At 41.6% G+C, this 13231-nt stretch overlaps 1 protein-coding gene across 4 annotated transcripts in view; it reads right to left on the bottom strand.

Annotated features, from left to right (window-relative positions):
* Positions 1-13208, bottom strand: part of XRCC4 (X-ray repair cross complementing 4) — a 186105-nt gene extending 172897 nt beyond the window's left edge. The window contains exons 1-3 of one of the 4 annotated variants that reach the window (XM_071731856.1): positions 12621-12788; positions 9112-9208; positions 8197-8311 (exon numbers count right to left, since the gene is read on the bottom strand). The gene's annotated coding sequence lies outside the window, so the exon portion shown is untranslated. Of the gene's footprint in view, positions 1-8196; positions 8312-9111; positions 9209-12620; positions 12789-13153 lie in introns of those variants that run through there. The other 3 variants (XM_071731857.1, XM_071731859.1, XM_071731858.1) reach the window with 3 other exon arrangements.
* Between the last annotated feature and the right edge of the window lie 23 nt (positions 13209-13231).

The raw sequence follows: 13231 nt of genomic DNA, 5'->3' as shown, positions 1-13231 counted from the left end.
CCTAGACACATTTCCAAAAAAGGGCAAACCTTTCTTTTACACCCTTTTCTATTAGTGCTTCCCAACACAACCAGTTCATTGTGTGCATGCTGTCAAATCCTCACTTTACAAAATCTGTATCAGAAAAAAAACTAAGGTTTCTTTAGGTAAATCAAGATGCACTAACTGAATGTTAGAAACCTGTAAAAAGTGAAATTAAGTCCTACATCTGAAGAGTTTCCTGATTAATAAGTTAATTTTAGTTCTAAGGTTACAAACAATTGTGTGTAGAACTGAGCAGGGATCAAAGACAACCATCAGACCAGCTTAAAGTGGGCAGATCTGGGATGGGAAGGCAGCAGGCATGCCTAAGAGACTCAGACTGACTACCTTTGCTTCCTCTTGCAGATGCAAGCCTCAACAAATATTTTATAACTCCAATCTGGCTTTCCAAAACCCCCATTAAAGGCAATGGTGTCATGGAGCCACACCTGCTTTTCCTTCCTTTGAAAACTGCAACCTTAGGATATTTATTATGAAAGATAAATTGCTTCCTAATAAATAAATAAATAAATAAATAAATAAATAAAAAATCTAAATATTTAGCCATTTCCCCATAATCTCTCTGAAAAGACTGCACTAAAACAACAGTGTTTTGCAGATTAAAAGAAAAAAAAAAAAAAAAAGGAAACAAAACTATAAAATAATACCGCAGTCAGTAAAACTCACAAATTCCTAGTATCTTAGTCACATTTCCAAAAATTTCTCTGCAGTTTCAATAATTTAGTATTGTCCATTTAGGTATGGGAACGTTGAGGAATAAAAGCAGTATGTTTTATCAACCCTTCACCCATCTAAAAATACTCAGATACATATGTCTTTGATGTATGTTTGGATAATATAGTAGGCTGGTTGAGGTATCATGTTTTTCAAAACACTGCCTTCTTTAGGATTAAGTATGATCAAGATATTTCACACAAAACAATCTGTCCTACAGATTTCCTTTGTCTTCTATTCTGTAGTCCCTATACAGACTTCTTATAAAACCACTCAGTTTGACACATTTATGTAAATGTTTGACTTAAGGTCACTGAGCAGGGAATTCCACTACACAGACTTTTTAAAATTATCTGAAATTAAGTTATATAAATTCAGTACCGTTTAAACTACAAAAGCATCATAGACAGGGGCAACAAATATGAAGAAACAATAAATAAAACAAGCCAGTGTCAGCTACACACTGATGGATGTAATACTGTGTGTCAGATTTCTGATGAGCTTTGAAAAATTGAGCCTATTAATATGGAAAAGCAAATTTCACCAAATGGAGCCACTTTGGCAGGACAAGAGTAGGTATAAACGCAAAGGCTTACATACCCTCTCCTGCCAACTTTACACCCAAGACTTTTCAAGGAAATGGATTATTTTAATTTCACATCTCTGTCAAATTAACAATAAAAAATAGGCCTAGACTCCAAATTACTTTAACTTGCTAACCATTTTCCTAAGGCATTTTCTTCGAAGAAAATTTCTGCATTACCCCTCTTCACTTAACAAAAGTTTTGTTTCCATTTGTTATTTATCTACTGGAAAGGCAATATAGATCTCTCAGTAACAATCTCTCAACACAAAGCACTCACTTTAATATATTAATTTAAACATTGCAATTATTTTTTTTCTTCTGGCCTTCACAGAGAAAAAATTCACAAGGCATTTTTAATAAACTGGGATATTCACTTTCAGTGCACTTAAATTCTAATTTTGCAGATCTTTATTCTTTATTACTTTGCATTTCATGGAATCACAGAAAGTGAGGGGTTGGAAGGGACCTCAAAAGATCAAGTCAAAGCCCCTTGCCAGAGCAGGGTCACCTACAGGAGGTCACACAGGAACACATCCAGGTGGGGTTTGAATGTTTCCAGGGAAGGAGACTCCACAACCTCCCTGGGCAGCCTGGGCCAGAGCTCTGTCACCCTCACAGTGAAAAAGTTTTTCCTCATGTTTATATGGAACCTCCTATGCTCAAGGTTGTACCCATTGTCCCTTGTCCTTTCACCAGACACAACTGAGAAGAGCCTGGCTCTGTCTTCCTGACACTCACCCTTTACATATTTATAAACATTAATGAGGCCACCCCTCATTCCCCTCTTCTCCAAGCTGAAGAGCCCCAGCTCCCTCAGCCTTTCCTCAGAAAGGAGATGTTCCACTCCCTTAATTATCTTGGAGGCTCTGGGCTGGACTCTCTCAAGCAGCCCCCTGTCCTTCTTGAATGAGGGGCCCAGAACTGGACAAAATATTCCAGATGTGGCCTCACCAGGGCAGAGTAGAGGGGGAGGAGAACCTCTCTTGACCTACTAACTATGGCCCTTCTAATGCACCCCAGGATGCCACTGCCCTTGGCCACAAGGACACTTTGCTGGCTCAGGGTCATCCTCCCACCCACCAGCACCCCCAGGGCCCTTTCCCCTTCACTGATCTCCAAGAACTCACTCCCCAACCTATACTGGTTCTTGGGGTTGTTCTTTCCCAGGTGCAAGACTCTACACTTGCCCTTATTGTAATTATTTAAATTTCTCTCTGCCCAACTCTCCAGCCTGTCCAGGTCCCTCTAGTTGGCAGCACAGCCTCCTGGGGTGTCAGCCACCCCTCCCAGCTTTGTGTCATCAGCAAACTTGCTGACAGAGCATTCTGTTCCATCACCCAGGTCACTCATTCCTATATTGCATAGTACTGTTCCAAGTACCAACTGATGGGAGACTCCACTAGAACAGGCCTCCAAGTAGACTCTGTCCCACTGACCACAGCTCTCTGACTTCTTTCCTTTAACCAGTTCACAAACCACCCCACTACTGGATCATCCAGACCACATCTCCTCAGTTTAGCTGCGGGGATGCTGTGGGAAATGGTGTCAAATGCTATACTGAAATCAAGATAAACCACATCCACAACACTACTGTAATCTATGCACCTGGTTATGTCCTTACAAAAGGCTATCAGGCTGGTTAAACATGACTTCCCGTTGCTAAAACTCTGCTGACAGTTGATAGATTATGCTGAGGAATCAGAATCTGCATATAAGGCAAAGAGATACCTATCCATATTGAACTGCTATTTCAACTGTTTCCACATATGGACAAAAGTTCAGCTTTGGTTCTTTAATGTGCCCCGAATGCTGTGAGACTCAACATATCAGGTAACACAATAGGTAAATACACGCAGTATTATATGATGCTGGTCACCCATGTTCTAACACCTTCAAAACAGGAAAAACAAACAACAAACAAAACCCAAAACAAACAATAAAACCCACAGAAAAGTGAGGCATCAGTTAAGCTTATGCTTTGTGATAACACACATTGGATAAACCAAAACAGGAGAGAAACACCAGTCCATATCAAGAATGACATGCCAGTACTTTAGCAAGGAGTGGGTGCAGTGCACAAGTCCCACAGTCTCACAAGCTCTGGGGAAAAAAACAGCTTTGTTTTAAAAAAAGGAGACTAAATAAAGGACACAGCTCCACTAAGAGATCTCAAAATTCAGTGGCCACTGACACACCCCCAGCAGCCACTGTCATATCTATTAGCTTGTGCTCAGCCCTCTCTAAAAACCACACTGATAAAGGAGAGGAACTGGAGAGCTTCACAAGAGCCACCTCTATTTTTTACATCTCAAGTTCTGGGAAGTAAAAATATAAAACTTTTCAGGACATATCAACTCATTGCTTTTCCAAGTAGTTTCTTTCATGTGGTCATCTTTTTTAATTACAGGCTCAGAAAAAAAAAAAAAAACCAACAACAAAACCAACCCAAAATAAAACACAAACTACTCTCAAAAATTAAACCTTCACCCAAGAAGCTCGATGAGAAGTAGGAGCTCTATCTAAGGAAGTCAGCTTTTCAGTATTCACTCTTCCTCACAGCTACTAAAGAATGCTGCTTTGCACTGGAGTGAAAAGAGATTTGCAGGCTAATATGAGGACACAGCAGGGGACATACCAGTGGAAAATGCCACTGGGACTTACACTAAGAAGGCAATTAGGCTCTCATTAAAAAGATATAGCACAAAAGTTACTTGATACTGCAGCAGTTAGACACAGCTTTGAGATCTTGCATGTGTAAATTATTACAAGGAAAATATGTAAAGCATCAGTGTAGTGGTCTCAAAAGTGTTGTCTTAAGATTGTCACTCAAGGCTGTCCCAAATAAGTTAAATCAGTTCTCATGGAATGATGGCATTGAGAAGGAGGGGGAGCATGGTGGTGTGGGGAAAAACAATAAGGAAAGAATAATAACAATAAGAATAAACAAAAAGAATAACTAATAAGAAAAGAACAATAAGGAAAAGTATTTTTTTTAAAAGTCTCAGTTAGGCTTAGGTTTCACTGCGTATTGAGTCACACTTCATCTTTGCTGGGCTCTCTGGTTCCCAGATGCAGAAGCTAAGCAAAATCTCTATTGCATGCTACTATCTGAAATTAATCAGTGAACAAATACGGTGACTCTGAAAAAGTGTAGGTACATGTGCATGAAAAACAAAACAAAACAAAACAAAACAGCCCTTTGTGCAGAAGAATCAGTTCACCACAGCTCCAACAAACTGTTTCAGTACAGTTCCCTTTTAGTGTTGCAAGTACACCCATTTGTTTTGCATCACAAAGCACCAAAAGCTCAACACAAACACAGTATATACTAAAAAAAAAAATCTTCTTCTACCTCATGATTTAAAGAAAAAGGGAAAGAAAGAAAAAAAAACAACCCCAAACCTATTTTTAGGACGGTCAGGGTTAATCTCTGGAGCAGACAATGTTGCAACATACAAAGCACAGTTTTCATCTATATAGCCACCTGACCAAGGCATAGGGAAAAAAAAACCCAACTCTCGAATATTACCTTCAGATTATAAAATGCAAGTCAAGTAGGTCTATTACCACGACACACACAAAAAAGCTTCAGCAAGTTCCTTGCCTTTTATCTCAAAAAACAATGCTCCTCTATGACAGCAATGCCTACCTTTCTCTTAAATTAACATTTCTGCTCCAATCCCTGTTATGCCTATAGCTATGAGCTGTATTCTGTACACAACTGTTAGGTCTCATAACTGAAGAAGTTGCATATAAATTTATAAATTTATTATAAGCCCCCACAACACAGTGTGCTGCCTGCAGCTAGTTTCTAAGCTTCCCTCATCGGCTCAGTCAACACAAATCTCTCCTCAGGTTTTTGTGAAGTTTCCACCAGAAGCTGGACACAGCTGACAGCATTTGGAAAGCCCCATGCTCCCTCTTTCCTGTCCAGCTACTGTGCTGAAAAGGGTGGCCTGTAAGATCCTTTTGTAGACCTGTAAACAAACAATCCCTTTCATAATCATCCAAATCATTTTTAAAAACAAATGCAGCTTGTGATAGGATATATAGCCTCACTCTTCCTCTATCTGCATTAATTTTTCCATCCCAAGATAGCAAGCAATTTGGCTGATGTCTAGACGAAGAACACAAGAGTTCTCAGTCTCTGAAGTCTTAAAATCACATAAGATCAGTCTCTCTTTTTTTACCCTCTATTTTACAATCTCTGCTCCATTTGTCTGTTTTGTTGGAGGACACCTCTTACCACACAGACATAGAAGTATGCAAAGCAAGTGCAGAAATAATCCAGTTATTTCTCAACCTTTCAAAATTTGGACTATTTAATGAAATAATTTTTTGTTAAATTATTAGGATGCCTCAAAAGACAGCAAAACCAGAGATCCAGATGTGGATTGCTTAGGCATCCACAAAATGAAGATTTTTTGAACTTGGAAATTTTCTGTAAGATATGTTCCTTAGGTTGATCAGATTTGACTGTGTTAGATTAACAAACAACAGTAATTTTTTTACTAATTCTCTCTGAAATTTTGCCTTACCTTGTGTCAGTATGGTACCATTACATAACCCAGTAAATCTTCTGTATCTTTGAATATTTTAGACATTATCTGATACTAAGTGCCCCAACTTCAAATTCACAGGAGCCTTTTGGCGCCTTTCTTTTTTTTTCATCTCATGTATAGAGACAAAGGAGGTGTGCAAGACTAAAATCCTCTAAGACATCATTACCAGTAGGAAATGATGGACAATGTTCCTTAATCCAGGAAAGGGACACAGCTCAAGTCAGCAGAGGGACCATGGATGGAGCTAGACCAAAATCTACTCTTACTGCAAAAACTTTATTAACCATTTAAGGACATTTAATAATAATTTTCTAAATTGGATTGTTATTTAGTGGCTAGTACAGATCATGACTCAAAATTTACATACACATTATTTACATTTTCCCCACAATAAGAGCAATCACTACACACTCTTTGCCAACAGCATAACAGTGAAAAAATTCCCAGCTACATGCTATTAACTAACCTTGAAGACATAAGTAATTGTTTGAGACCATGAAAACCTCACCCTAAATTCCTGGCTATTCCATCTATACTTCAAGGATGTGTGGTGCTTTTCCATTTGGGGCTCCTGAGCACCAACATAACCTTTTAACATCCTCCACCAACTGCTAAGCCCTAGGTGACAAGAGGTAAGGATTAAATTTTTTTATCTTCAAGTGACACTGGAAGATAACAAGGACATCAGAAACAGACATTGAGACAAAACAGCAAGTGAGCTGGTAAGGCTCATCACACATATATAGAGCACCTAGCCTGTAACACAGTGAAGTCAACCATTTTAAATTATCTCATCCACACTGACATGGAAGATTATTGGTCAAAACAGACCATGGTACACTCTCCAGGCCTTCTGCAAACCTGCTGGCAGGAGAAGACACCAGCAGCAGCAACACTGGGATTGTGTATGTCAGAAGAGGGATTAGGGTCACCTGCATCATGCACAGCATAACTATTTGTAGCAAGGGCATGACACAGTTTTATTTTTACAGCAAGCTGGAGTGTCTTGCTAAATTTTGCAACAAGCCTGGTATCATCCCTTCAGCTATGTATTATTTTGTATTTTATTTTATTTTTAAAATAATATTTAATGCAAAAGCTTTGTTTTGCAAGGTGTAAGTAATGACTTAGATGCACTGCTTTTAGTCCACATAAATGTTTAAATTCAATAGAATTTAAATGTTAAGGCAATTCTAAAAATCCTTTAGGAACCTTTCCATACCACAGATATGATAGATTAGACTAATCCTCTATATCCAAGATGCTATTCTTCTTATTTCACTATCAATGTCAAAATAACTCCTGAAGTGCCTGTAATGCCACAGCTTTTTATAGCAAACCATTCTAAACATTCAGGATAACAGTGGTAATCTGGATAACATAGCCACCATCATCTGATCCAACAAGTGAAAGCATCCCAGACTGAAAACTCTGTATCTGTGTCCCACATCAAATGCAGCACAATAGCTGGCATATCCATTCTTCTCAGTCTTTCAAGACTCTACTCAACTTCTGTAAGACAAAAGCCTACACAATTCACACACGACAGCAATTCCCATGAACCCTGCCATGAAAAGCAGAAATTTTAAGGTGTAGGAATTACCATTCTTAAATGAATATTCCCTGTCATACGCCACCTGGCACAGGAACTTGCCACAAAATGTATGCTTACAACACTAGGTTAAAGCATCCCCTTTAAGCACTGCTGATGTGAGGACTGAGTGCTCATTCTTCCTCAGAATGCTGCAGCCTCCAAGAATTTTACAACTATTGTGGTTCATCCTACTCCAGTGAATACAGTGCAAGCTTTTGTCTGCAGGAAGAGGCAGGAGACAGAAAGAGGAGCAAACAAAATGCCAGACTCTAACACCATTGCCAGTGTACAGAACACTACCTATTCTGTGTTTGCCTAAATAATGCATCTCCCTCATGTTCCACCACCTTCTTATTCCAGTGGGAGAGCTCAACGAGTTTGTAGCTGTAGCAACTGTGCAAATAAGTTTTTATGCATTCATGCTTGCAGTTGAGGATACCAGGAACAACAGAAGAGGATATGACATAAAAACCAAAAAAAAAAAGATCTTTATCAGCTTTTGCTAATCGTTCAATTTAGCGTATTTAAAAAAAAAAAAAAAAAAAAAAAAAAAAAAAAAAAAAAAAAAAAACAACCCAAAACCAAAACAAACTGCATTTATCTTACTTGTAAAAGTTATGTTACCTCATACAACCACATGCATATTTGTTATGCACAGACACTTGTTTATAGATATTCCTGTCATGTCTGTCACCTACCCCTGGTACTTATAAACTGTCTCTTCCAATCCTTCTTACAAAAGACAACAGACACATGAAAAGCAAAATACCCAACTTCCCACGTGCAACCAATATTGTTTTGTTGCAGTTCTTCCTGCATTTGCAAAAATCTAGAAGATTAATCCCTGAAGCCACCTTTTATAGCTTTCATTATACACAAATTCCATGTTATCCTCTACTGCTTAGACACTCAACTGAACATTTTGTGATTGTTTCACTTACAAATCACACTTTTAAAACATTTCTTATGTTTCTTATGTTCTATGAAGCACAGGCAATACCATCAAACCACCTTTAAACAACAAACACCACAGAAAACCAGTATTCATCATACGTCTTTATTTACCTATTTGAATATTGCTGTTTAGATACAGTTAATTAAAATTCTGACTTAAGATTTCAACAGACAATGATGCATATCCAGCCAATTCCTGTACACACCATCAACCAAGCTATCTCAGCCACTTGTAGCTAATTTTCCATGACAGTTTATTAGTTAGGAGGAAAAAATAGAAAGGAAACTGGAGTACCACCAAAAGACACTGTACTGCTTGCTCCCCTATCTTTTAAATTATGTCACTAAGGCTGCCATAAGATCATTAATGACCAAATGGCATTCTTCCCACAAGAGCAAAATGTGCAGCTGAAAGCATGTAATAAAGCATGTAATAAAGCATGTAATCCACAAAAATTCTTTTTCAAATAGCTGAGACAGTTGGAAACTTCACTTGAAAATTAAATTACTGGGTAAATGAGTGTTTTTGAAAAAAATCTGTAGTGGACTTCAGATGTGAGCTTATCAAAAACTAGCAAAGCAGATAACGGTACATAAAAATTGTCACATAGGGAATGTCTGCAAACAGAACTACTGAAATAGATAAACCAGGAGACCACCTGGAAGCAGGCATGACTACAGTGTGACTGAAAATGACAGCTGCAATGTCCTCTGCAGTTACAGGAAGAATTTCTCAATCTCAGTAACTATTCCACACTGAAAAAACAAAAGCGAAACCAAAAAGGAAAAACAAACCAGTTGTCTGTCTTAGAGACACATAAACAAGTTCAAAAGTAGGATTGCCTGTAAAATAGAGTCATGATAACCATTAGAGGTTGAACTGTTCACAGGATATAGTTCTAACTTCCTTCACTTTGGAAATTTAATGTGACACCTGGTTAGACTAGAAAATAAGGCTGGTTTTAGAACTGTTTTTCTGCATTATAATTGAGTTCCCCTTTTCACCCAGAACCTCCACATGAGAACAAAAGAAACTGATTGGGTGAACCTAATTCACTAATAAAATAGGAGTAATAAGTATGAACACACAAAAAAATTGCCATGCATCTTGCTGACTGCCTAGTAAACCAGTGGGCAGATCTGCAAATTACTGACCATTCATAGTCACTAGACTTACACAATCTCCAGAAAGATAAGAACAAATCTAAAATCAGTATAATGTCTGAAACCCACAGGAGAGAAAAATCAGTTATACAAGAAAACCCTCGTTAAATTCCACATCTGCTTGTGTTAAAACACATCAGAGTTATTTTGATGATTATGAATCTGAAACTGAAATCTTGCAGAGAACTAAAAGCCAAGGCCATTAATGCAAAAGAAGCTTTTTTTCAGGGGACAGCAACAGCATTCTAAGTGGATTGTGTAAGTTTGTTTCATTTGCCTTCAAGTATTCTATGCTAGCAGAATATTGCATAGATCCCACTATACAAAGGTGCTTTACACACATACTCTGGTTGTCCTGTAGCCTTCTACAGCAACTTCTGGAGGCATGTCAAACATTACCCCAACCCCTTCTGGTAGGATAAAAAATTTATTTCCCCTAACAAGAAAAAAAGCAAAGCCTGCTCTGCACTGAACAGACAAGTAAAAATAATTGGGCCCCAGAGACAGATAAATATTAAAAAAAAATCATCTTTGAAAGGATTATTACTCTTCAAGTTCTTTAAGACAATGCATACATATAAAAGCAGTCAAAGTTGTTCACAGAACTTCAATATAGAAGTTTGTGAAACAGCAACACTTAGACACCTTACTCTAAATACAAAATAGTTATGATAAAGGTCTTGGCACAGAACTGGTCATATTACACGTAGACATCACTCTACTGAAGTCCCTCGCAGGATCGAAGATAGTTGCTTTAAAAACTAGTTATGTGCTGGTTTGAAAAAAAAAAAAAAACAACAAACAACCTAATGCTAATTTTTTTCAATGTAAGCCAAAATTAAGGTCTTTCCCTTTCACATATACAGCTTGTTGGTCAACAGCATCTGCTAAATGCTAGAGTCACCTCAGATCTTGGTTGCACGGGGTTCTCTAACACACAAGGGGAAGAGGCCAGCACTGCAGAACATTCAGCTCCTCTAATAATTTTGCCTTTAGTCACAGCAATAGGTAATGTGATCATGATAAGGAGCAGAGCAGGGTCATGTTTATATGGAACTTCCTATGCTCAAGCTTGTATCCATTGCCTCTTGTCCTGTCATTGGGCATTACTGAGAAGAGCCTGGCACCATTCTCCTGGCTCTCTCCCTGTATATATTTAACCATTAATGAGGTCACCTCTCAGTCTTCTCCAAGCTGAGGAGACCCAGTTCCCTCAGCCTCTCCTCGTTAGAGAGATGTTCCACTTCCTTAATCATCGCTGTGGCTCTGGGCTGGACTCTCCCTGTCCTTCTTGAACTGAGGGCCCCAGAACTGACACAATATTCCAGATGTGGCCTCACCAGGGCAGAGTAGAGGGGTAGGGAGAACCAGGAGAACCTCTCTTGACCTACTGACCACCCCCTTCTAATGCACCCCAGGATGCCATTGGCCTTCTTGGCCACAAGGGCCAAGAATTAAAACCACAGCAGGGAGAAAGCAAGGCAAGAGCAAAAACACAAGAGAGCAGAGAGCAGCAGAATAATAGAATCATAGAATTGGCAGGGTTGGAAGGGACCTCAGAGATCATCAAGTCCAACCCTTGATCCACTCCCGCTGCAGTTCCCAGCCCATGGCACTGAGTGCCACATCCAGGCTCTTTTGAAATATCTCCAGGGACGGAGAATCCACCACTTCCCTGGGCAGCCCATTCCAATGTCTGAGCACCCTCTCAGTAAAGAAATTCTTTCTAATGTCCAACCTAAACCTCCCTTGGCACAACTTGAGACCTCTTGTGCCCTCTTGTCTTGCTGAGAGTTGCCTGGGAAAAGAGCCCAACCCCCCCCTGGCTCCAACCTCCTTTCAGGGAGTTGTAGAGAGTGATGAGGTCTCCCCTGAGCCTCCTCTTCTCCAGGCTGAACACCCCCAGCTCTCTCAGCCTCTCCTCATAGGATCTGTGCTCGAGTCCCTTCACCAGCCCAGTTGCCTCCTTTGGACCTGCTCCAGGACCTTGATATCCTTCCTGAACTGAGGGGCCCAGAACTGGACACAGGACTCAAGCTGTGGCCTCACCAGGGCTGAGCACAGGGGCAGAATCCCCTCCCTGGACCTGCTGGCCACGCTGTTCCTGAGCCAGCCCAGGATGCCATTGGCCTTCTTGGCTACCTGGGCACACTGCTGGCTCATGTTCAGCTTCCTGTCAATCCAGACTCCCAGGTCCCTCTCTGTCTGGCTGCTCTCCAACCACTCTGTGCCCAGCCTGGAGCTCCCCATGGGGTTGTTGTGGCCAAAGTGCAGGACCTGGCACTTGGCCTTCTTGAACCTCATCCCACTGGAATCAGCCCAACTCTCCAGTCTGTCCAGGTCCCTCTGCAGAGCCCTCCTGCCTTCCAGCTGATCCACACTCCCCCCCAGCTTAGTGTCATCTGCAAATTTGCTGATGATGGACTCAATCCCCTCATCTAAATCATCAATAAAGATATTAAACAGAACTGGGCCCAACACTGATCCCTGGGGGACACCACTAGTGACCGGCCGCCAACTGGATCAGCACCATTCAGCACCACTCTCTGGGCCCAGCCCTCCAGCCAGTTCTTAACCCAGCACAGAGTGCCCAGGATTTCCTCACCCCAATCCCAACTCCTCGGCCACCTCCTGAGAGGAAGCCAATTAGGATTTTCTCTGAAAGAACACGACTTTGGCTTTGCAATAAAAGGCAACTTAGTAAAACCAGACTCTCAAGGCGTTCTTTATGTCCTTTACATTTCACCAGCAAGCAGCTCGTCCCCCAGAGCCGCTTTCAGACAGGGCCAAGGTCCCGTCCCCCCCCCGGAGCTCCTCAACCCACAGGCCCCGACCGAGAGTGCAGCGGGGGGAGGACGGGACCCCATCCATCCTCCACTGCGAACCGACAGCACGACTGAAAAACAAACACAAACCCAACCATCACCCCCCCTCCAAACACGCACTTTTCCCCTAGGGGATAGGGACACCGTGCCGGGGGGAGGGCGGCCTAGGGCTCACCCACCGCTCCCAGGGGACACCTGAGGGAACCGGGCCCGCGGCGCTGAGTGACGGACTGGTCCTATCCCCGGGATTCGCCCTCCCGACCCCAGATGCCTCCCCTTTCACGGGGGAGGGGGCGGGGCGCCCCGGCCTCCTTTCTGCTTCCTCCCTTTCTCTTACCCCTTCTTCCTTCTCCCTCCCTCATCCCTCATCCCTTTCTCCTTTCCCCTTCCCCCTCCCTCCTCCCTTGCTTTTTCCCCTTTCTTCTCCCTCCTGCCTCCTCCTTCCTCCCTTTCTCTTCCCCCTTCCTCCTCCCTTCTTCCCCCTTTCTCTTTCTTTCCTCCCTTTTCCTTCCTCCCTATCTCTTCCTCCCCCTTTCTCCCTCCCTCCTCCCTTTCTCTTCCCTCTTCTCCCTCCTCCTTTTCTCTTCTCCCTTTCTCTTCCCCGTTCCTCACCCTTTACTCCTTCCCTCCTCCCTTCTCCTTCCTCCCTTTCTCTTTCCCCCTCCTCCCCTTTTCTCCCTCCCTTTCTCCCTCCCTTCTCCCTCCTCCCTACCTCCTCCCGCCGCTTCCGCCTTCCCGAAAAGGCCGCGCTCCCGGCGCCGGCTCCCAAGCCAATGAAAATCGCTCTCTA

The sequence above is a fragment of the Heliangelus exortis genome, chromosome Z, assembly GCF_036169615.1.
Source record: "Heliangelus exortis chromosome Z, bHelExo1.hap1, whole genome shotgun sequence".
Classification (NCBI taxonomy): Eukaryota; Metazoa; Chordata; class Aves; order Apodiformes; family Trochilidae; genus Heliangelus; species Heliangelus exortis.
This window is presented reverse-complemented; position numbering and strand designations above follow the sequence as displayed.